Here is a 23794-nt window from a genome sequence, read left to right as displayed (position 1 = left end):
AGTGTGTGTATTTGTTTGTATCCCTCACTGTGCTTAGCGTGTACCAGACAAAGAAAAAAAGATCTATAAATGCTTGGGTAAATTTCTAGACAAATAGGAACATTCATTTAAAAAATATAGGTAAATCAACTTATACAAAGCTTTTTAGAAATACGCCCGCTTTCTGAATACGTTCCTCTAACAGCATTCCAGCCAGGCCCTGAAATGAAATGTTCAAACGGCTAGCATGGCAGGGATGATATGAACACACACTATGGACAGAGGAAAAGAGGAGCAAGTTCTACCAAGTGCCTTGAAAGGAATCCTTGGAGGTAATACACTTACCATCCAAGGAGAAACTATGTAAAAATCCATAAATGGATTAACAAGCAGAACTGTGGCTGACGAAAACCAGATTAGCTCTGCCAAAGATGAGAGCCGTAAAATGCACCAAGAAAATATCCAACAATAAAAAGAGAAATTATCTGCTGGTAAAAATTCATGATTCTGAAAGTAGACACCACCAGCCTAATTTAATAATTGTAGAATCCCTGATGGAAGGAAAAAGCAGGATATGGTTGAGCCTTTTTCAAAATTTAATTAAAACCAACATGGCACGTATTCCTCTGCTCCTCCAATATTCAAACAGTTTCACAGTGTAGCAGCAGACAGGCCACGGTCAGAGGCAGTGACTCACCATATTTTCAGAAGGGGATTTTAAGAATCAAAGAGGCACAGTTCAGAATTACAAGGCATAAAGTTCCACATGCAGCTTGCAAATCTGTCCTTCCCTGTCTATTCACTGCATGTTCCTGCAGCATTGTGCACATAGACAGTGTGCACCAAATGAGGGCTGGCTCCTGCCTGCCTCACAGCCAGCCCCTGGCAATGCCGCAGTCACTGGGGCCTTCATGTCTCCCTGGGAAGAGAAGCATTTTTCTCTTCCATGCCCAGGAAGGAAACTTACAAGATCACCCCCAGACATAAACGGAAGCCAAGATCCTAATGCATAGTTTAGGTCTGCTTGATATTTGTTGAGATGTAAACCCTACTGTTAGATGTTTCTCTTTTTTGCTACCTGCTGGAAGAATACAGGACCACATGCTAATTGCAGAATCCCTTTTTGAAAATCTTCAGATTCACATGCTGCTCTTACCATTTGTACTTAGCAGGCATCAGTCAAAATTTGTTAGATTTACTGGATTTGGCAGAAAACAATTTGAGTACTAACTTTTGCTTTGAAAGACATTGTACACTATCCAAAACAAGGGGAGAGGAGAAGAAAAGTGGCAAGGAAAAATGGTGGTTAGCAGGAAAGCAAAGGCTCCACTGGATTTGGGTCAGCTTGGCAAGCTGCAGCAAGCAAACATCCACGACATTTGCTGCTGTGGCCTCACATCGCCTGTAACCCATTCCCCACAGCCTTCAGTCTGGGAAGTCAAGTTTATTGGTGAGTGATTGACTTGCAGAGGTGTTGAGCTGGACACAGGTAAACAATCTTTAGTGAGAGGTCTCTGAAATATGCTGACTAGAAACTTCAAATTCTGCTCCAAAACATGAAAGGTATAAATAGGAATTATCTTTATCAAAGGTCTTATTGGATGTTACATGTTTTTACTTTCAGTGGTAGAAGTTTGACCCTGGAAATCTAAATAAATAGACAAAAAGCACTGGATACACACATTTTGAATTAAAATGGACTCATCTAAAGATTTTCTACATTGGAGGAAAAGGCAAATTATTTAATGATGCCTTGAGTTGTCCAAAGTTCATTAATGTCAACTGCTAGCAAGAAAACTATGAGATCCCAGGGTTTCACATTTATTAAATCTGATAAGAATTCAAAATATGTCTCAAATGTTTTCTTATGAAATAGTTAATTCAGTTACCACTTTCTTTTCAACGTGTTGGTCAGTTCATTAAACTAGATGGTTAGGAAACTTTCGGTAAGTTTGTTCCCTCTTGACTTTTCCTCCAGTTCATTAGCTGTTCATTCTTAATCTGATACTTCATGGACAATTTTTTCTGTTGTTTGTTGTCTCTACAATAGTACCTATGATATATGAATGGCACATGGCTTTTCAGTGTACTCACTGATTGGTTACATATGGTTTGCCACGTCACTCAAGCAAGCTGTAACCTCATGTATGTGTAAGGATACGTATGTGCATGTCTACCTCCCACAGACATTATCAATCCATTGTAGGAGCATTCTGTAATTATTTACACTTAATAGTTTATAAGGCATTTTCATTAACAGTGTTTAGCTTAAACCCGATGAGCTAGGTAATTCTCATCTCCGTTTTATCAATGGTAAAAACTAGGTTCATATAAGTAGAAATAATTAACAATTTCACCTAACTACATATATCTCCTGCATATATGTATCCTTATGAGTTCCAGTTTAAATTTATATCTGAACTGATATAACCTAGGGGTTGAGATCAAAGGCTTTGTAAAGATAAGTCTGAGTTCAAATCCTAGCTCACCTACTTACCACCCTTGGCAAATTATTTAAACTCCTTAAGTTTTAGTGTCCTCATTTAAATATAGGAAGTGTGCCTATTACCCAGGGTTATTGTAAAGATTAACTGTGACGTGTCTGACTCTTTTTACCAAGTATTAGTGAAGTTATCTATTAATAACAATAAGAACGATAATGTAAATGACATTGCCGTTTTGTTATTATTTATGAATCTAACCACCTTAGAATTGTTCTTTTATATTCACTGAATTAAATTTAATTCTTGCCCTCCTAAGAAATTAGAAAAGGTGCACTTAGTATCCATACACATTCATAACCTAACATTTCGGTCAATGACTAACCACAGACAAGATAGTGTAGTCCCATGAAATTATATGCTGTGTTTGTACTGTAGATTTTCTATGTTAGATACATCAATCCTTGCCATTGTGTTACAACTTCTTGCAATATTCGGGACAGCCACGTGCTGTACAGGTTTGTAGCCTAGGAGAGCTACAGTTTGTAGCTCTACCACATAGCCTGGTTGTGCAGTAGGCTGCATCATCCAGGTCTGTGTGAGTACGCTCTATGGTGTTCATGTTCACACAATGATGGAATTGCCTGACATGTCCCTCAGAACGTATCCCTGCTGTCAGGTGATGCATGACTCATTTGTCTGAAAAGTAACCATTGGGGCATGAAGCTAAGTTCAGGATGTGTAGATGGGAGAAGTCATGGGGGGTTGGAGGAGTATTTGCAGGGGAGTTGCCCCAGGGAGGTGCTGCAGTAGCTACATGGGTGGTTTGAACATATGAGGCCGGAGAGGAGCAGGGATAGGGAAAAAGGAGGTGGCGGTGGCCAAGGGTGCCTGAGGGAGCCTGCTACAGTAAGAATCCTAGGGCCTCCCATCAGCTCCTGCCCCACGCCTTTTCTTCTAAGTCATTCAGGGCTGCCTTTTCCACCCCCCCAAATTTTGCTTTTTTGGCTTAAAATGTTTTACCCTGTAATTCCACTTGCCTTGCAGTGCCTCTTCCACGAGAGCCACTTTTAGGTCAGCCCAAGGTTAAAATGCCAGGGACTCCAGTTTTCTACAAATTCCATCAGTGATGGGTTTTCTGAATCATGTCACTCCATTAGTGGGCTCCCCTTTCAGCCACATCTGTTTTCACCCTCCCCCTTCTAAATCCGATGCTTGAGATTTCTCTTTTAGGATTCCATCCTTTTTTCCACTCCCAAGCCCAAAGCTGAGCTAATGCTCCCAAATCGCTAGTCTTTGGAGAAGTTGTCTCTGTTCTCATTGAAGGCAAAACCTGTCCCCTAATTTTTGGTTAAGTGACCCTTCTTGAGGTTCAGCACACATGCTTCAGGGCACCAGGAGGTTAGCAGCAGCCTGCCTAGTGAAGACCCTGCCCTGCAACTTTTTGGTCACGGGCCTCAGCAAAGTCACACAACCTCTTGATTTTATCAGTTTCCTCCCTGTATAGTACAGGGACAATAACAGAACCAAACTCCTGGAGTTGTTATTAGTTAATATTTTTTGTTTTTATGACAGAGTATGACACCAATTAAACTCCATTCAAGTGTTCATTAAAAAACAATCAGTAAATATTTGATCTTAAATGATGTTGCAGACACTCATCTACATTGCCAGCTACTCGAGAGGCTGCGGTGAAAGCATCTTAAGACCAGGAGTTTGATTCAAGACCAGTCTGGGGAACATAGAGAGATCCTGTCTCTAAAAAATATCTCTGTCTTACTTTGTTTGGATTGCTATGACAAAAATACCACACAGTAGATAGGTTAAACAACAACATCCATTTCTCACCATCTTGGAGGCTAAGAAGTCCAAGATCAAGGCACCTGAAGATCCAGTGTCTGGGGAGGGCTTCCTGCTTCATAGATGACATCCTCCTCCTATGTCTTCCCATGGTGGAAGGAAAGCAAGAGAGCTCTCTGTGGCCCCTTTTATAATAAGGGCATTATATTCATTCATGAGGAATCCATCCTCATGACCTAGTCATCTCCCAGAGGCCCCACCTCCTAGTGCCATCACCCTGGGAGTTAGGATTTCAACCTATGAATTTGGGGGGAACACAAATGTTCAGTCTATTACAAATCACCTGCCACAGAAACTTCCTGAACTAGCTTGCCCTCTGCCTAACACTTCTACTTAATTGCTGGCCATCCACCAGCAACTTAAATTAACAAAGAAAACAATCTAAACTCACGCAAATTTCATTTACCTAATGTGTCATCTCAGACTCACAAACTGCCTCATACATGAGTATGCTATTCTTGAACTTCATTATTTACTTTTCCAGGCCCTTATTTCTAAGCCATTGTCTCTTCTTAAGCATCAGTATAGAAAATAGCATTGCCTTCACTGAAATCCTTCTAGCTGTGGTCCCCCAGGCCAAAGCCCTCTCCCAGTGGTGCCCAGAGACTCTGGACAAGTATAAGGGGTGGGTGTTGAGAGGAAAGTAAAGGTAGAGGATGGCTAAGGAGACAGTTATGAGTAGGGCTTGTGCAGGCATTAGAAGGAAGAGCTGATTACAAGATTGATTTCTGCACCTCTCCAGTGGTTGCAGCCACAGCTCATCTTGAAGTTAGATATGCTATAAGGTGCACGAGACAAGAAAAGCCTCTCCTCCTTACTGCTCAGGAAACTCATCCTCTGGTGTTTCTAATTTGTGCTTAGTTGGACCACAATTTTACAATAGCTAAAGTAGCTTTCTAAACAGGAAGTCTATTTTTTCCCTTTGTGATTGGTGGAAATCTATACAGAGCAGCAGTCATGGAGGAGGTCAGTAAACTGCATCATGTACATATCTGTTCACAAAGTGAAAGATCTTATAAAGCCTCATTTTCTCCGTTTGATCAGTGTGCAGCAAACCACCAAGGCATGCGTATACCTATGCAAAAAACCTGCATGTTCTGCACATGTATCCCAGAACTTAAAATATAATTTAAAAAAATTTTTTTAAAGAGGTGGAGTCTAATTTTTCTCCCTTTCAGTGCGGGTGGGAACAAGCTACTTGCTTCGAATGAACTGAGAGAAAAGGTCTGTGATAGTGTGCAAAGTAATAAATATAGATGTAACTTCAAAAAAAAAAAAAGAAATACAATTGATTTTGAATATTGATCTTATACATACACTTATTAGTTCTAATATTTTTATGTAGATTCCTAAGATAGATGATTATATCAACTGTGAGTAGAGATAGGTTTTTGTTCTTTCCAAACTAGGTGTCTTTTATATCTTTTCTTTGCTGTACTGCATGACTAGAACCTCCAGTTCTATGTCGAATAGAAGTAGTGGGAGCAGACATCCTTGCTTTCTTCCTGATTTTAGGGAAACATGTTAACTAATTAACTATAAGCTTAATGTTAGCTGTAGATGCCCTTGATCAAATTGAAAAAGTTGTCCTCTAGTCATAGAGTTTTCTGAGAAATGTATATTAGATTTTGTCAAACACTTTTTCTGCATCTATCAAAATGGTCATATGTTTTGTTTTTCACTTTATTTCTTTAAGTCTGTCATGGTTAATTACATAAATTAATTTTCAAAGGTTTCATCAACCTTGCATTCCTGTGATAAGCCTCAGCTGCCCATTATATATAAAATTGAATCCAACTATATATATAGTAACTTTGCAAAGAAATTAAAAAAGAAGAAAGAGAAAGAAAAGAAACTCATTCCTGCCACTCTTCCAAACATCGCCTTGTGGTCATACCTTTAATGAACATATGAGGCAAAAAAACTGGGCCCTGTGATTTATCAGACTGTGCGATTTAGATACGATTGAAGTTAATGACCTCAGTGCTCTGCTTCTGTTTGGCAATGGAAAATGGCGTCATATGTTGGAGAGAAAGGACAGGTAGAACCAAGTATTCAAATCTCAATTTTAAGTTGTAATTTCCCTAAGAGTCTTAAGAGCCAAGATGGGGTATGAATGTAGAGCATGCATAGGTTCCCAGTGGACACAGTAGACTTTAAGATCTTCTTTTGTATTTTCCCCAGTGTCTGCATGATGTTCTTTCCATACATGCTCCAGAATAGATCAATATTGGTTGATTTAGTGTATACATAATAATAATGTGTTGTCTGTACTTGAAATGCTACGGCAGCTATATTAACAGTTAAATTACTTGTGGTTTCCCCATTGATGTCGTATGAAATGGCAAAATGAAGAGCTCTATGTTGATGAATGAACACATAGTGCAAGCATCTGGGAGCACAAAGAGGCATCTCCCTGTGGTGGAATTTCATTGGCTTAAAGGGACAACCGACTGAGCAATTACCTTCCCCTTTTTCTATTTTCTGTGCATAAAGATATTATTTCAGCATACGTTTTCAGCACAATGTAGATAGAAAACTGAAAACTATTAAAACATATTTGAAGCAAATCAGACAGCATGTATAAATAGTACAACTTTATTTACATCTCCCTAATGAATGAGCCTAGCTTCATGAGTTGATCTACCCAGTTCCCATAATCTGCTTCTCTTTCCATCCATGAAGTCCATCAATCAGCTTCAATCAATATTTTTCAAAGACAGCAGGACTTTTGCTACTGGCTAATTAACACAGGGCTATTTAATCTTCGTCCATCAGTCTTACCTCCAAATTCTAGGTTCATATCCACCTGGCTTGAAAATCTGATTGATTTAACATTATCACTTTTCTGGAGACCTCAACATTTGTCAATGAGCCTTTAAAAGAGACCCCGTTTATACAGGCAAGCTATATTTAATGAATTATTATACTAAAAATCAGTGATTGAAGTAAATATTTCATTATTTATATTCTGTCATTTTAAAACAGCATGAATAAATAATTTGTACATCAACGTGTCTAATGTGTACTGGTTTATATCTAAACTAATATACTACATTGCCATATTGAGCTACATGGCTTATTAAAAGTGATGCTGGAATAGAAATAGTGCTTGTTAATAATAATATTGTTTCAACAACAATAAAAACCCAAAATAAAAGTATATATGTGGATCATGAACAAAAACTAGTTTCATAAAATTAGTTCTGTAACTAGAATGCTTTTATAAACACAGATTTGGACTTATAAGTGTGAGGATGTATTATATTTTTGAACTCTATCCATAATTAAATTTTCTAAACCTTTATTTATACATTTAGAGAATGCATGTTTACTATTATGTATAATATAATATTCATCCAAATTATAATTACAAGACAATAAAATTGTCTTGTGTTAATTAAAAAGAGACCTTAGCACTGTAAATACCACATAGAAATGCTGAGTGAAAAATTCTGTTACTCATGCCAGGATTTCCACTCCTGGCTATGTTGAGTACACAGGAGTACAATGAAACCCCTGTCAAGAACAATGAAAAGTCAGATGAAACACAAAGTTATAAGTTTGAAAGCAGCACAAAGCCAGCGAGACAACCAGGAATTGAGGGGCCAAGATGTTGGAGAAAGGAGAACCAACGAGAGATGAGCTTACTTCTTAGACCCATTTTTTTCCTTGGAGCAGTTGCTGATTCTTGGCTTTAGGTACAAGGTGAAAAATTGGAGGTCAAGACATGGGCCAGGAGGCCAGTAGGTCAGCTGAGCTTCTCAGTTTCACAGCAATGGAGAGACAAAAATTGAATTCAGGGCCTCAAGGCAGCTTACATCCTGTAGAAAAGGGGAGGACGAACAAGTGAGCACAAGGTCAAGGTCTTCACCAAATTCTTTAGCTGTGAAGCAAGAGGTTGAGAAGCTAAACTGAGACTCTGAGTTTTCAGCAGTTTTACAGGGCCTAGGAAATAAATATTGCAGTTCCGAACCCACCAAGGAGCTGGGGATTTGAGCAAACACCCCCAGTGTCTGGGGACTAAGCCTTGGATCAGTATAGACACGAGTTAGGAGGAAGCTGACAAAAACTATAACCTGACCCAGGGCAGCTCAGTTCCTGATAGAGTGAAAATAAACGGTTCCCTTGTCTAACACAAGTTTTGATATGTTATGTATTTTAAGTATGCACATATTACAATATTTTATATGAATATTTACATAATTGTGAATGTATGCATAAAATACATTAAAAAATAAATATCAAATATAAATATACATAAATAGTTATAAATATACATAATTATTATAAACATCATTTATAATTATTTTATATATTTATATATTGGTTATTTTTTATATTAAAACATATATTTTATATTTTATATATGTATATGTTTTAAGTAATAGCATATAAATATTTATAAATGAATATGTAAACAAATATGTGAATAAATATTTACATCATCATTTTTATTATTTAAAGATCTAATAAATATGTGAACATAAATATTATATTTTAAATATTACAAGATATATACATGCATTTTAGATGAAAGCCAAATAAAAGGCTGAAATCAATGATCTAAATATTCATATTTAAAAGTAGAAAAGTGTGTACCAACTTAAGTCCAAGGAAAATAAAAGAAGTCATAAAGAGAAGAAACATATCATCGATATCAGAAATGAAAAAGAAGTCATTACAGCAATCCTATGGATATTTTTTAAAGTGTTAAAAGTATAGGATACTGTGACAATATCCTCTGTGCCAATAAATTGAAAAATTTTGATGAAATAGACAGATTCCTGAAAAAACACAACCAAAAAACTAACACAAGAAGACATACCAAGTCTGAATAGGCCTCTATCTACAAAAGAAATTGAGTCTGTTAGTAAGATATTTCCCCAAAGCAAACACCCAGGCTGAGAAATCTTCACCAGTGAATTCTTCCAAACAAGAAGCAAAGAAGCCTATTCTTATATAAACTCTGTCATATAATAGAAAAAGAATAAATACTACCCAGTTGAATAATAATTAATTCAATACTAATTATATTGAATTGTACCAGATATAATATTCATATCACTATATCAATAATAATTCAATAATAATAGTGTAATAATTATAGCAGAAAAAAAAGTCAGCAAGAGCCTGTGCCAAAGGTCCCCAAAGACTTCTTCCACAATAGCATTTAATCTTCCCAGTGACCAGTTGTAAACACCTCTGATTGCAGGTTTTGCTCATCACTGTTTTCTTAAAATGATGGGCAAGGATACTAAAGATGGTCAGAACAAACGACTGTTCCCTCTGTGGACATCTGTTTTCTGAGTCGAGCTCTTCAATTAGATAATTAAAGTCTCATATCCAAATGACGAGCTTATTGTTCTCAGAGTAGAATGACTTTCTCAATCCTAGACACAGAGTAAAATGTAGAGGCCCCTATATCCGGCAAAGCTGATGTACATAGGACCACACGTAATGTGTACTTGGATTCCTCTTCGGCAACAAGCACAGTGCTTTTCACCCAGTAGACATTCAACAAATTTTCATTACTTTATTGGAAAAAAAAACACAACATGCAATTTGACTAAACTGGAATAAAATCAATTAAGATTTTTATGTTTACTTTTTATGGAGTTTAGAAGGACATGGTAGTCTCCTATCCAAGTTTGCTAGTTCATTACTGTCATTCTATTTGAGTGTCATCGTGAAAGAGGAAGGAAAATATTGATTATAAAAGTCCTGTGAATTCCAAAGAGCACATACTACATCATGGAGAACTCATTTTTGAATTCCTGTTCTCTGGGAAATGCCTGCTGGCTAATATTTTGGTTTGAGGGCTCTAGATATCAGGAAAAGAAAAACAAGAAAAATCAGTAAATTGGCTAAACAACATAATGCTCACCTCCCCCAGATTCAGAGGCTAAATTTTATTCTTAAGAGAATGTCTCACAATACAACCTTGGCAGTCATACACTGAAAAAGTTGGTTGGGAAAACCTGTGAAGCTCTTCTGTAGTGAAGCAAAGCATAATGATAGCAAGTTTTAAATTTCCAACTAGCAGGAAACTTCACTATTCCAGTATCACCAACTAAAGTGTTCTGTGGTGAGGCAGAAAACAGCCAATAAGTGAAAGAGAAGACAGATAAAAGGAAGAGAGGTAAAGCGTGCCAAAGTCAAGCTTGCATCAATGTTTCCCAATTTCTCACTTTCTTTTTAATAGTTCATCATCAACAGCGGGCAATAAAACATCTAAAAGATGAATCATACTCTTTTAAACATATAGGCTCATTTTAATTTACCCCTAAACTTCAGGAAACATACCTCACTATGAAGTCCTTTAATAAAAATGACAGATAAATGAAAATAAACGACTTGATTTAAAACACACACACACACACACACAGATTCTTCCCCTTTACTTGTAATGAGAGAATCAGAAGTTTTGTTCTCCCTTGAAGTTAAATGCAATTTTGTGTTGTATCAAATGTTTGGCACCTTTCTCTGCAGCTCCGAAGCAGCCCAAATGTAACTTGAGCTAATTCGTGAAATGTACTTTGGACAAGGATATTTATTGTCTGTGAGATAAATAGTCAAAATATATCAGATTTATTGATGTCTTGAGAAAGTGGCATTATGGCTGCTTAGAGTGAACCTCTGGGCTAAACGAATATTCAGAGAAGCAAAAGCAGAACTCTGGTATGTGCCTTAGGAAAAAACAATAACAAACAGAAAAACAGCTGGGAAAAGGAAATTGCCTACAGTCTAGCTACTTTAGAGTGACGTGTTTAACGTCAATTGCAACAGAGGTCTGAGATCTGAATGTGGGTGATGCAGGAACCTTTTCTATAAAAATGGGCACAATAGAACAAGGATGTGCAGACTCTGATTTGCTTTATTTCAGTTCTCTTCTTAGAAAATAACGGAAAACAACTCCTGAAGAATTTATGAGCAAAAATCTCTTGAGCATGTTTTTATAGCATTGTAGAATGGAAGAAATCATGCTCAGTTCTCAGACAAGATCAAGACAAAAGGACAACCCTGACCAACGTGGTGAAACCCCGCCTCTACTAATAATGCAATCCGGGCATGGTGGCGGGTGCCTGTAATCCCAGCTACACAGGGGCTGAGGTTGGAGAATCCCTTGCGCCTGGGAGGCGGAGGTTGCAGTCAGCCGAGATCACGCCATTGCATTCCAGCCTGGGTGACAAGAGATCAACTCCGTCTCAAAAAAATAAAAATAAATAAAACAAAAAAGAAAATAATGCTATGAGTTAAAGTTTGCAAATCAATCATGATTTTTAGAATTTGAAGGATGTAAAGGAAATAAATGATTTAGATAAGTTTGTTGCCTAGATGGTTTTATAAGAAATTAAGGAGAAAGCCCTCAACTGAAAAGCTGTTAGTTTGTTGGGTTTAAGTCAGTCTTCACTAAATAGTAGTTTACTTTCTACTTCCCCTACCCATATCCTTTGTGAAATATATCTAATTTCAGAATTGGTAGAAATAAATCTAATATATTTTCACTTAAGTTTTAATTTTAAATTCACTTTTAAATTTATATCTGTTTCACTTTCCAATCTGCTTTCCTTGTTTCTGTAACATAGATACAATCCATTTCTTCATCTATGAAAATTCTAAACATTACCATTTTAAGTTCCTTTTCAGATTTCTCGATTATCTCCAGCCTCAAGAGGATTTTCTCATTGGTTGCATTTGGTTTTCAGTTTTAGTTTAAGGTTATGTGTCAGTTTTATGGTATTAGTTTCTTGTCCAAGTTACAGAAGTTTTTAACCTGTATTCACAGTAGCGTGGAATTCTAGTTTCTCACAGGGGCTTCTGTTTCTATCTATATCTAAGGGTGGGTGCCTGGCTTCCAGGAGACTCCCTTGGACATTAGATTTGTGGTGGTTTTATCCAGGTCAAAAGATAAAACAACACTTCCACATCCCACAGTGTCTTAGACCCTGGTCTCCATTGGTATGGAAACCCAAACGCCTAAGAAAAATATTCAGCCTGAAAGCCCTGAAACACCAACTCCACGACTTTGCATTTCTTTTCCTGGCAACTGAAGATTTCCCTTTTCATGTTTTTGAGCATAGCCAAATATTTTGCTTTGCTTTGCTTTAAACAAGCCCTATTTTATCCAGATTTCCTTATATCTGGGATATAGCCATAGACGCCCAAGTCGGCACCAAAGAGAGGCAACAACATCCCTGCCACTTTTTCTTTAACATCAATGTGGTTTTTACTTGTAAAAGTCAGTCCATGCAACAAAATCAGAATACATTCTACCAGCAGAGTGACAATGAGAAACATCAATTACTATGGGCCATGTTTCATAGGTAGGTGATTGTTCACATAATTTTAGAAGCTGGATTATGTGGATAAGAGAGTTAGCAGATAATACTAATGACCTAGCCTGGAAAGAAAGAGAAGTACTACTCACTAAAAAGAAATTGTAGTCAGAGGATACTAAATAATAGTATAGTTGTATATGGACAGCATATTAAGCATTTGGTGGTGGTGATGTTTGGGAACTAGTGTGCGTGTGTGTGTGTGTGTGTGTGTGTGTGTGTGTGTGTGTGTGTTTGGGAGATTTTAGTTTCATTTTGATTTTTGGTTTTAAGATTTATTTATTTGAATCAGCACCCTTTCTCCTGGTTGTTTTTCCATAGTCAGTCTTGGTTCACTGAGACTTTTTTCATTAGAGCAAGTAATAGTTTTCCTCTTCATTTTTTCTTTTAGACCAAGATTGAAATTGGCCTGCAGATCAAAGACCATGGCAAAAAATTCCTGACATTGGAAACTGCCTTCCAAAACATCCCTGTGCCTCATCCCTTTCTATACATTCCATATAAAGAGATTGTTTCATTTTCCACCTGGCAACGCTTAAATTGTTTTATTTTTCTTCATTAAAACCACCACGCCTCTTCATTTAACTCATGTTTTAGTACCCTGATTCAGCAGGATCATAAAACTTTTATTTTGTTGTCGTTGCTCCTTTTGCCGTGGGGAGAAGTAAAAAAGAAACAAGTTAAAGAATATACAGTTAACCCTTCTTTAAAAATATATAACTAGATTTCTAAAGGAATGAAAAAATATGGTACTAGTGGGAAAACTCTGCAAGAAAATCTATATTTAACTTGAAATAACATAACTTTTTGTGGGTGTGTTTGACATCCTCTCATACCTGCTAAGCCCCCTTGAGTCCTCAGCAAATATTAATTATGGATAATTGACAATTTCTTTCTTCTAATGGAATCTTCAGAGCCAATTTTGAAGTTTCCACTTCGTGCTAGTGCAGCCTTCAACGCAGGCCTTTTCTCCATTTTGGAATGTAAACATGATATGCCTGTAAGAAGTAAGTGTGCATTTCGGGGGTCCCCAAAAAGAAGTCAAATTTACATAGAATTACACAGAATGAAATCCTAAAACAAACAAGAGAAACTGGTTTTTATGTCTCTTTGTTTTAAAAGCAAAAGAATAATGCCAGACTCTAACCAAACATTCTATGTTCCAAATACATTTTCCATTGTATGCTAAGCTCTTCTCATGTGAATGCTCTACTGACCATCTTGTAAATGGCTTAAGTAGTTACAATCCCCTAATTAGGAGAATATAATGGCAGTGGCAAATGCCACCAGAGTGCCTTAGCCTGTTTCCTATCAATTTGACCTGATCGATCTATTATGTTTGCTATAAATCTAATTGCATAGCAATCAGTGAATGACATGACTTATTAGCTCAACTCAGTTTAGAATTTTATTTTGTAATGGGCATAGATGCATTTTTAAATGCGACACAAATACAAGCATATGTGTACATATGTGTCTATATATGTATATGTGTGTGTTTGTTTATATGTGGTGTATATGTAGACAGGTCTGTATATACACAGTATATGTACACTATGCATAATATATATACTGTATATTATATACAAGGTTCTCTTTGTTTTCCCAGAGTTGGAGTCTCACTATGCTGCCTAGGCTGGTCTTGAACTGCTGCCCCCAAACTATCCTCCTACCTTAGCCTCTCAAAGTGCTGGAATTACAGGCATGAGCCACTGTGTTCCATATACAATGTTCCATATAAGGTATTTTCCTCATCGTTCAATCAAATTAAAGTAGATTTCGCTCTAGAATAGAAAGAAAACTATAATATATTTCCACTGTGTTTTTTTTTTAGTAAATAAACATTTTATAGCAATACTTAAATCTGAATTTTTGAGATTTAATTTGTATAAATGTTCAGAAACATGTCTTTTTTTTCAAGCAAGATTCACCTTAATTTGTTTTCCTCATCATAAACTGCATGCTTACGTGAAAGACTCTGAACTTCTCTTCTTAAGGTATCAACCATATAACTTCAACCACATGGACTTCTTGCTTGTGGATTGCATATTTCAAATGGAATTTGTGCTTATAATCCAAAACTCTTGGTAAGAATTTAAGTCACTCCACGTACCCTGCTCTGCTGTGCTTAGTCAAATTTTCCCGAATACAAAACTTTCAATAAATAATATGAACTGATAGTCCCAGTCCCAAGAGCCAAATGGGACTAAAAAGCAAGAAAGAATACTGCCTGCTCATCTAGTCACTGATAGAAATTGGGAAACTCTTGTTTGTCTGAGTTCTGTGAAAACTCACTGTTAGCCACAGTTTCACTTTTATCTTTTTATCACTTTTTATCTGTTAGAGTCAACTTGGAAGAAAATATCCCATAGCAAACTTTCCTACCCAAGATACTATTAGTAAGAATTGCTAACACTTACAGAGAGCTTACTACCTGTCAGGAACCATTCTAGACCCTTTACACAACTCATCTCCTTTAATCCTCACAATCTTGTGAAGTAGAAACTATTATTTTTTCAAACTTTAGATATGAAGAAACTGAGGTACAATGATGTTAATTTGCTGAAGACTACATAGATTGTTAGTGGCAAAGCCAATTTAAAAGAAAATTGCATTTGTGTTTGTCACTCACATTAAGCATTACATTATAGAAGGATCCAGGGTATGATTGCAGTTTAGATATTACGTGCCCATATGCAATCAGGGCCAGTACACTTAATGAAGACAGTCTAGAGTGAGAAAAGTGATGGGCCAGGAATCAGCCGACCTTGATTTCCAGCATCACTTCCAGCCTAGCCCCTGATCAGCATTTAACCTTGAACAAACCACTTAACCTCTGGGCCCAAATTCCCAATCTGCACAAGGAGAGATTAGATGTTCTCCAATGTCCTTTTCAACTTCAACGCGTATGTCTCTATGATTAATGGCTGAATGAATGTCACATTGATCTCATGACTTGTGGGTGTGTTTGCCATGTTAATGTTAAAACTACTAAAATGAATCTATCGGCTTTCTAAATGGAGATTCAGTCATGGTTTCTTCAGTTCAAAGGGACTAGACTGTTTTCCAGAGCCATGAGTCTCTGAAATTTTTACCAGCGCTAGTAGAGATTTCCTCATTCATTTATTATATTAAATTAATAATTTTTGAGTTCAAGTAACGTTCCAGGCATTGTTCTAGACATTGGGCTACAAAGGGTGAATAAGGCAAATGTGATTTCTGCCTTCATGAAGTTTCTAGCAATATATATGTTTGCATTTGTGTATGTGTGTGTGTACATAAACATTCATAAATGATACAGGTTGTGATAAATTCCAGAAAGAAGGTGAAAAACTTTGCTATGACCCAGAATAGGGAGGAAAACTCTTTTCATAGACTTTCTGGGGAAGTCTAACACTTGCTTAAAAATTGGAATGAAATTGTGTCTGTTTAGTAATCTCATCAAAATTAAGAAGACTTCTATGGTCAGTTTGATTTCATAGACTATTTTTCTAATAGGGATTAGGCATTAAATTTCCTAAATTTGTTAGAATGGAAGGCCCACCTCTATCGCTTTTGTTCAGTTGTCCTCTGTAGTCCAAGTTACTTGCTTAACAAGGTATGACTGCTAATAGCAACTCTTCCTTGAGTTTGTCTTGAGGATTAAATAAGATAATTGGCGTACTGCACCTTTTATCAGTCATAAAAAATAATAAACTATCAGCAATTTTCAGTCATTTTATCTGTATCTGAAGATTTCATATTTATAAGGAAGACTATCCTTCTCGTTATGATATTTAAAATAAGTACGAGCCACCTTATGTACTAAGTTTCTAGGATAATTCTAAACTGCTGTTGAGCTGAGTCAGTAAATGTTGCTTTTTAATTTATAAGACACTCTGACAGTTTCTTAAACTTGAGCACGCATTAGAATCACCTGGAAGACTTCTTTTTGGGGCCCCAATTGTAGATTTCTAATTCAATAGAGCTGGGGTAAGGCTGAGAATGTGCATTTCTCACCATTTCCCAGGTGACGTGCGTGCTGTTGGTCCAGGGACCACACAATAACATAGCAATTGAATCCCGTCACATGCCAGGCACACCGTGAGGATCTCTGCATACTGTAAAATATCTGATTCTCAAAATCACTGTGCACTGTAGGCATCAGGACACCTATTTACACAGAAATGAGAAGAAACTTGGCTAAGGTTGTGGAGTTCCCAAGGAACAGAGCTGGGTTTGAGCCTTAGTTTGCCTGTCCCCAGAGCTCATTGCAACATGTACTGTGCATTGAAACACTTTCTAACCAAAGATTTACTGACAACTCTAAATTGATATCTTAGAAAGATTGGGCTCCAGCAAAATATTTATGTGACTATGGTATTTCAGTTAGAAAATTCATAAATCAAAAGCAAACTGAATCTCAGGAGGCTCTCTGTCATGATCGCACGTGCTGCCTAAAACCAAAAATTAAAATAAAGTCTCATGAACCATATAAAAAATACTGGCTTGGCATTCAATTTTCTTTTGTTTATAAAACTAATGTAATGCCTTATTTGAATCTTGAAAAATATATCTCCATAGAGAGAAATGAGTCATTCTGGAGCTTAAATCCACTCCGTTCTCATTTTTGTGAAATAAAAGTTTAATTGAAATGTAACAAGCTAGAAAGATTTGAGCTGAGCGTAAGATGTTTGCTTGAGTTTTGATGACACCTAGGTGAAAGTAAAGACTATCTGATATATCCCTCAACATTATTAGGATGGAAGAAAATTCCTAAAATAAATGAGCTATCATTTTAGTTTTAATAGAAATGTCTTTTTCACAGCCTCACCTTATTCTTCGAATGTACGTAAAATATAATATTTTGGCACTAACATTGAAAGGAGAAAAGGCAAGATGAACTCCTTTCTTGGGGTGGTAGCCCTGAAACCCAGCACACTGTTGGCACCCCACAACGTGGAAGCAGGGCATTCCTGTAAGAAGGCTTTCCCCAGAGATGAATTCTTATTTGCACGTATCATTTACAGCTTTGCCATGTGGGTTCAGATGAAAATGGAACTCAGAGGGGGGGCATAATTAACTGAATCAACTCAAGTCCTCTGACAAAAAATAGGCAAGTGAAAACTATCAGAGGTTTTCAGAGCTTCCTGGTAAGCTTCCACTCAGCAGGAAGACATTCTGACTCCCAAAATGTATGAACCCATTCAAGTGGGCGAGCAAGTCAGACCTAGAGACAAACTCTGCATTTAATATCCTTTTAAAAGCATACTTGATTTTTTTAATCAAACATGTTGCTTGTGTCCTCATTTGCACATTCTCTCACTAGATTAGTGACCATCCTCTTTTAAAAGCCAAAGCACCTACTCATGTAACCAAACACTACCTGTTTCCCCAATAATCTACGGAAATAAATAAAAAATAAAAAATAAATAAAATTTCTCTAACGCTAAAACAATAAATAAATAAAAGTCAAACAGCACCATAAAACTCCCCAAGCCAGAATGCAAAAAGCAGCCTTTTTTATTTTGCTCAAATCTTATTTCAGAACTTTAATTTCTATCCTGGTAAACTAATCAATCACTCTGCTTTTTCCTTTATTTGGAATTACATTGCTCCATTGAAGCCTATGATTTAGCTTGCACGAAAGCTTTAGTTTTCCGTGACACGAAAGACATGTAGTTAAATATATGAACCCTGCTTAGAGAACCAAAAGGAAGGTCTCTTTTAGTGGAGGAAATGGAGAAAAATAAAAGACAATGTGGGGGATGTTTAAAATTCTCACTTTAATTTTAAGAACCATCAAGAGCCACCAACTATGTAAAAGTAACAGCAGGTGTCTTGAGCTTAGAAAAGTAAGCACACAGACACCTAGACATTAGCTGGAGCCACCTCAGTGCATGAGAGCCTGCCAAGGGGCAGTATTTCTGGAGAAAAGAAGGAAAGACATGAAGGCATGTGTGCATGTAATCAATAGTTATTAGGCATTGTGATCGTAATGGAGTTCCAGTGATACTTGAGGGTTGTCCCTGGCCTTGATGAACTCAAATCTAGTGACAGTCACTTCCACAACCATGTATAAATCCAGGTAGAAGTGCCACTATCATATTTAAAAAGCAATCTCCCATTATGTGCCAGGTGCTTTATACACATCTGCTCAGTTCCACAAGTTATTGACAACCCCCATTTACAGATGTAAAAACAGATTCCCGACTTTTCCCGGACACGCAGCTGATAAGCAGCGGAGCTCCAATTCTCTTCTTACTCCCTCTGCTAAAGAAGGAGAGGCCGGCCGGGCGCAGTAGTTCACGCCTGTAATCCCAGCACTTTGGGAGGCCGAGGTGGGCGGATCACGAGATCAGGAGTTGGAGATCAGCCTGACCAACATGGAGAAATCCCGTCTCTAGTAAAAATACAAAAATTAGCCGTGGCGGCGGGCGCCTGTAGTCCCAGCTATGCAGGAGGCTGAGGCAGGAGAATGGCTTGAACCCGGGAGGTGGAGCTTGCAGTGAGCCGAGATGGAGCCACTGTTCTCCATCCTGCAGCCTGGGCAACGGAGCGAGACTGCGTTTCCAAAAAAGAAGGAGAAGGAGAAGGAGAAGGAGGAGAAAGAAGAAAGAAGAAAGAACAAAGAACAAAGAAGGAAGAAGAAAGACGAAAGAAGAAGAAGAAGTCTTGCTAGCTGAAACTTACAACATTGACAGATAAGATAGACAAGTAAGGTAAGGGAGAGATAAAAGCAGGGGAGCAAGACATATTAAGGGCTTTCCATGCTGTGTTTTATATAAATCACTCTTCCTGTGAGGGTGGGGTAGCAGGCCGGATCAAGAAAGACTCCACATGGAAAGTCACATTTAGGTTAGATCTTTAAATGAGTAGGATTTGCCTCATTGTGGTGTCTTCAGCCGAAGGAAACTCAAGGAGTTTTACGGTTGAGAGCCCCCTGGTTTGGCAAGAAGGCAGACTGTGGAAGCAAAGGGAAAAAATTGAAGTTTGAAAAAAAAATTGGCTGAGGACAAGTTGAAAGAACTTTGAATATCTTGCTAAAGTATTAGATATTATTCAGTAGGCAAAGCTGAAGATGAGGTAACGGTAAAAAAAAAATTTGCAATTTATACCTCTTTTATACACTCTATCAACTCTAATACACAGACTAGAGTAACTAGGTGTCGTTCAATGAATAATTGTCAAGTTATATTCAGGGCTGTGCTATTTCAGTATTAGTGAAACTAATCACTATGATTTATTTAGGGCTTTTCTCTTTCAAGTGCCAGGCACTTTGAATATATTATCTATTATCTTTTTTCCTTACAACAATCCAATAAGATAGTCATCATTGTCTACATTGTATATATTAAAAAATTGGGTTTATAGAGGTTATGCAACTTCCTAAAGACAAACAGTGAAGATGCCACGAAGGCTAGATGTGAAGGCTAGTTTCTAATTCTAACACCTCTACTCTGTCTATTCTACTATGCAGTTTTTCCAGGTGCACTGATGGATTTGTACAAATCTATTCAAAATATTTGCCTTCTCTCTCACTCCAGTCTACCCTTCGTTCCTCCCTTAACTGTGACTTGAACAACCCACGTTGTTCAATGGCAGCTTGGATTGGAGATGAAATATGTGATGGTGAGCACCGGGAAGGTAATTGACCCCTATGGGGATCAGAACTAGCACTTTGTTCTTTTCCAAGTAGTGAAAACAGATGCAGTGAGCAGGAATTTGGACTCTGAGTAAATTAAGGAGAGTTAAGGCAGAGAAAAGGGACGTTAATGCCAACATGAGATAATGACGACAGAATGCCAGGTGACTCAAACATATCACTACATACAAGTGACCCTCTGGTTTTGCAAATGAGAACATGCACCTGAATGACAATTTACTACCAAAGAAGAGCGGGGTAGTTGGGAATAGAAAGAGCCTGACTTAATTGAAGAGGAAACAAAGCCACAGAGGAAGTTCAGTAAAGGTTCCCAGGGAAAACTGTGGGAGGCCTGAGCTTGTTAGTTACTTCCCAGGCCAAACCATACACAGCCTAATACATATGTTTGCTTAAACCCTTGCACTGTAGCTTTTTCCAAGAGTAAGCAAGAGGGACTCTGTGTCCACTAGTAAGAGATGAGGCCTTCAGTGTCAGAGTGGGGAAAAAATAAGAGGTTCAGGATAGACCATGGGTATAAAAACCAAAGGCATATTTGAAAAAGTTAGAGTATATGAGAAATTATTATAACATTTCAGAGGGCAAGGGGGAGATTTTGTCTAGATAGTTATCTATTCCTTTTCATTTTTTCCTCTCTGGGGTCAACAATCTTGGAGAATAAACCTAAAATAAACTAGCAAATAAAAACTCTCTAAAAGAAACTAAAGGAGAAAATGTTAGGAAACTGTCATGTCTCAATCATAATTTTGACAAATAACATGTCCTGAAACATTAGCTTTTCTCCAATTCCTTTACCATTATGTTTTCCTAAAAAGGTATTTATTAAAAATCCACAAAATAAACTGAAAAGATCCCATGAAAATGTATTTCCAGAGATGGACTATTTTGTTATTACTTTGCTACTTGGAAAGGCATCATTTGCTTGAAATTTTACCTAGGTATAGGCACATTCTTTCACTCTTTTTTTAAATGCCATATAATGTACTTTATTCTCAAGGAGTGGCTTTCTTGCCTTATGAAAAAATATTGTCAATATAAAAACATTCATGTTAGAGTTTGCAGAGAGATTAAGAGCCATCGAGGTCCACTTTAAATTTTGACTGATGAAAAAAACCAGCTTGGAGAGGCAATGATTTATGTCCTATCACAGTGACTTTAGTGGCAGAGAGGACATTAGGGCCTCTATGGGGCCTCTATGTACTGATCCATGTCCGCTTCTCTAGCCACTACAACATCCACAAACAAATTTGAACTTTAGAGAAACTATACTCACGAAAGAGTGTCCCCTTCACCCGAAAGGAAGATGGGAAACCTATTACAAGTCACTTCTGGAATAAAAACTCAAGCATTAGGCCTCCAAATACTCATTTGACATCTAAAAAATGATGCAGATAATTTGTAGGAACCAAGGAGTGAATATCATATTTGTAGAAATACTATTCAGGAAAACTATATCCTTTAAAAGATTGCTGATTTTCTAATTTACCTGCGCATTGTAAGTTTTTTCACAACTCCACCCATAAACCTTCAATGCAATCACCCCGCCATAAACCCATTGCTTTAATGACAAAGCAGCTTATAATTTCTGGTATTAAACATGAAACATATTAATCTAAATAGATGTGTTCTTTATGTTTTTTTAATCTTAAAATCAAAGGTCTATTTTCCTCTGTATATCCTGATTGGAACTTCAGAGGGAAGACATTAAGAATCTACAATTTCTTTACATAAAAATTGAGTTTTCATGTCAAGAAATCCATGAACAACGATCTAACAGAAGTTCTCCTAGAGTACTGAAGAAGATGGAACCTTCTGTAAGTCAGCTTTAAACTATGAGGCCAATCCATCTCTCTGATTGTGTAACTGTTGAGCTCTCACCCTCTACCACAAGAGAAAGAAAATCACTACCAGCATTTGATCTGGAGTCTGCTCAGGGAATCCTGAGTTCTACATCCAACAGTGCAGATGGAGAAGAACGGAAGAGAGTCAAGCGTCACCATCTCTGAGGTGTCCACATTCTTTAATAACATCAGTTTCCCTGGCTTCTTTTCCTTTTGGCCAATAATGGGAGCAGACTAGCAGTGGCCATTAAGGTTTCCTCAAATGAGAAAACAGGAAATAGAAAGAAAGAAAGTTTTCTCCAAGCATGACGCTTCATAACCCCTAGTCCACATATATCCTCAGAAAATTTATGTGTCCCTGTTCTTCAGAGCCTTCTACAAGAGGAGCTCCAGATACAGAAATGTAACAATGCCATTACCAGTATCCCAAGCCACTGGAGTCCATCTGCAATTTAACAGTTTGCTAAACTATCAGTTGCTTGTAAGGCGTTGTAAAAAAAAAATTTCAGCAAATTCATAATCAGCCACAGAGCAAGCTGAAATTCAGTAGTCCAAGTTCATGGTCTGAGTCTGTCCCATCTCTTGAGTCATCAGAAGTTCAGGTAAAACAACACCTGATGGGCAGTAAACACTCTCAGGAAACATACAAGTATTAACCATCCATTCATCATGTAAACAATCTGCTTGTTTTGAATTAAAGAAAAACTTCCCTTGAGTCATTCCTCATAAACAGACATTAAAGGAAACTATGAATAATCTGCTTTGGTTTGGAAAGGACATTGAGAAAAGGCCAAAGAGCCTTTTTCCCCCCCTTTAATTGATGTTCCAAACTGATTTGAAACAGGCCAACTACTTTCAAACATACATGTTAAGAGACCAGTACACTCTTCACTTGAATCAAAATAATCCAATTGGTCTACCAACTTCTACTAGACTCACAGAACCTTGTATATCCTATAGCTCTATATTCTATTCTATAGAACCCATGGCCCTCCAGCTCTTGTTGGAATATCATGAGTAAGCTGAAGCTTATTTTATCCCAAATTAACTTTTTCTATTATTAGTTAAATCAAATTGTCAAAAAAGTATTTCACATATTAAAACAAAATATAACTCTTATAGCACCCACACATTGACTCTAAGCAAACTCTCCAGAGATTATTCTTCAAAATAGATCTACTTCTTTTACATGATAGATTTTCCAATATTTGAAGATAAGTCTCCTCTAACTAAATCTCCTCAACAAGATGTGTCATTTTAGGCCACATTTGATGATATTCTCCAGAACCTTTAATATCATGTTATTATTTGCTTGTCCAGCAATAATTTGTAAAATAATGTACCAAAAGTGGAACACAATTATCTAATAGCGGTTTTAATCCTTTAATCCAAGTAATGGTATTTAAAAGAGTAACTGACACTTCATAATCATTCAATAAATATTTTCTATTTATTGGTTCTACCAATTTGGCACTAGGTGCTGTTTTGGGTATTGGGGATTCTGCAGTAAACACAGTAGACAAAACTCTGACCCCTTGCAACTTATGTTTCATTTGTTACTGGATTCACTGGAAAACTGGTTGAAGTAGACCCAGAATTACTTGCAAGGTATTGAACTGCACAGGGTTGGAAACTAGAAGGCTAGCACTTGGTTAATATTTTTTAGTGGATGACATCTCATAAACTTGAGAT

At 37.1% G+C, this 23794-nt stretch overlaps 1 long non-coding RNA gene across 2 annotated transcripts in view; it reads right to left on the bottom strand.

Annotated features, from left to right (window-relative positions):
• Nucleotides 1-6896: 6896 nt before the first annotated feature.
• LOC108534330 (uncharacterized) overlaps nucleotides 6897-23794 on the bottom strand; it is a 324475-nt gene continuing 307577 nt past the window's right edge. For both annotated transcript variants that reach the window (XR_001886942.1, XR_001886943.1), the window contains one exon: nucleotides 6897-8104. This is a non-coding gene — a long non-coding RNA (uncharacterized LOC108534330). The remainder of the gene's footprint in view (nucleotides 8105-23794) is intronic.

This window comes from Rhinopithecus bieti, unplaced genomic scaffold (assembly GCF_001698545.2).
Source record: "Rhinopithecus bieti isolate Rb0 unplaced genomic scaffold, ASM169854v2 scaffold_10612, whole genome shotgun sequence".
In the NCBI taxonomy this organism is placed as follows: Eukaryota; Metazoa; Chordata; class Mammalia; order Primates; family Cercopithecidae; genus Rhinopithecus; species Rhinopithecus bieti.
The sequence above is the reverse complement of the archived record's forward strand: the minus strand, read 5'-3'. Positions and strand labels throughout refer to the sequence as shown.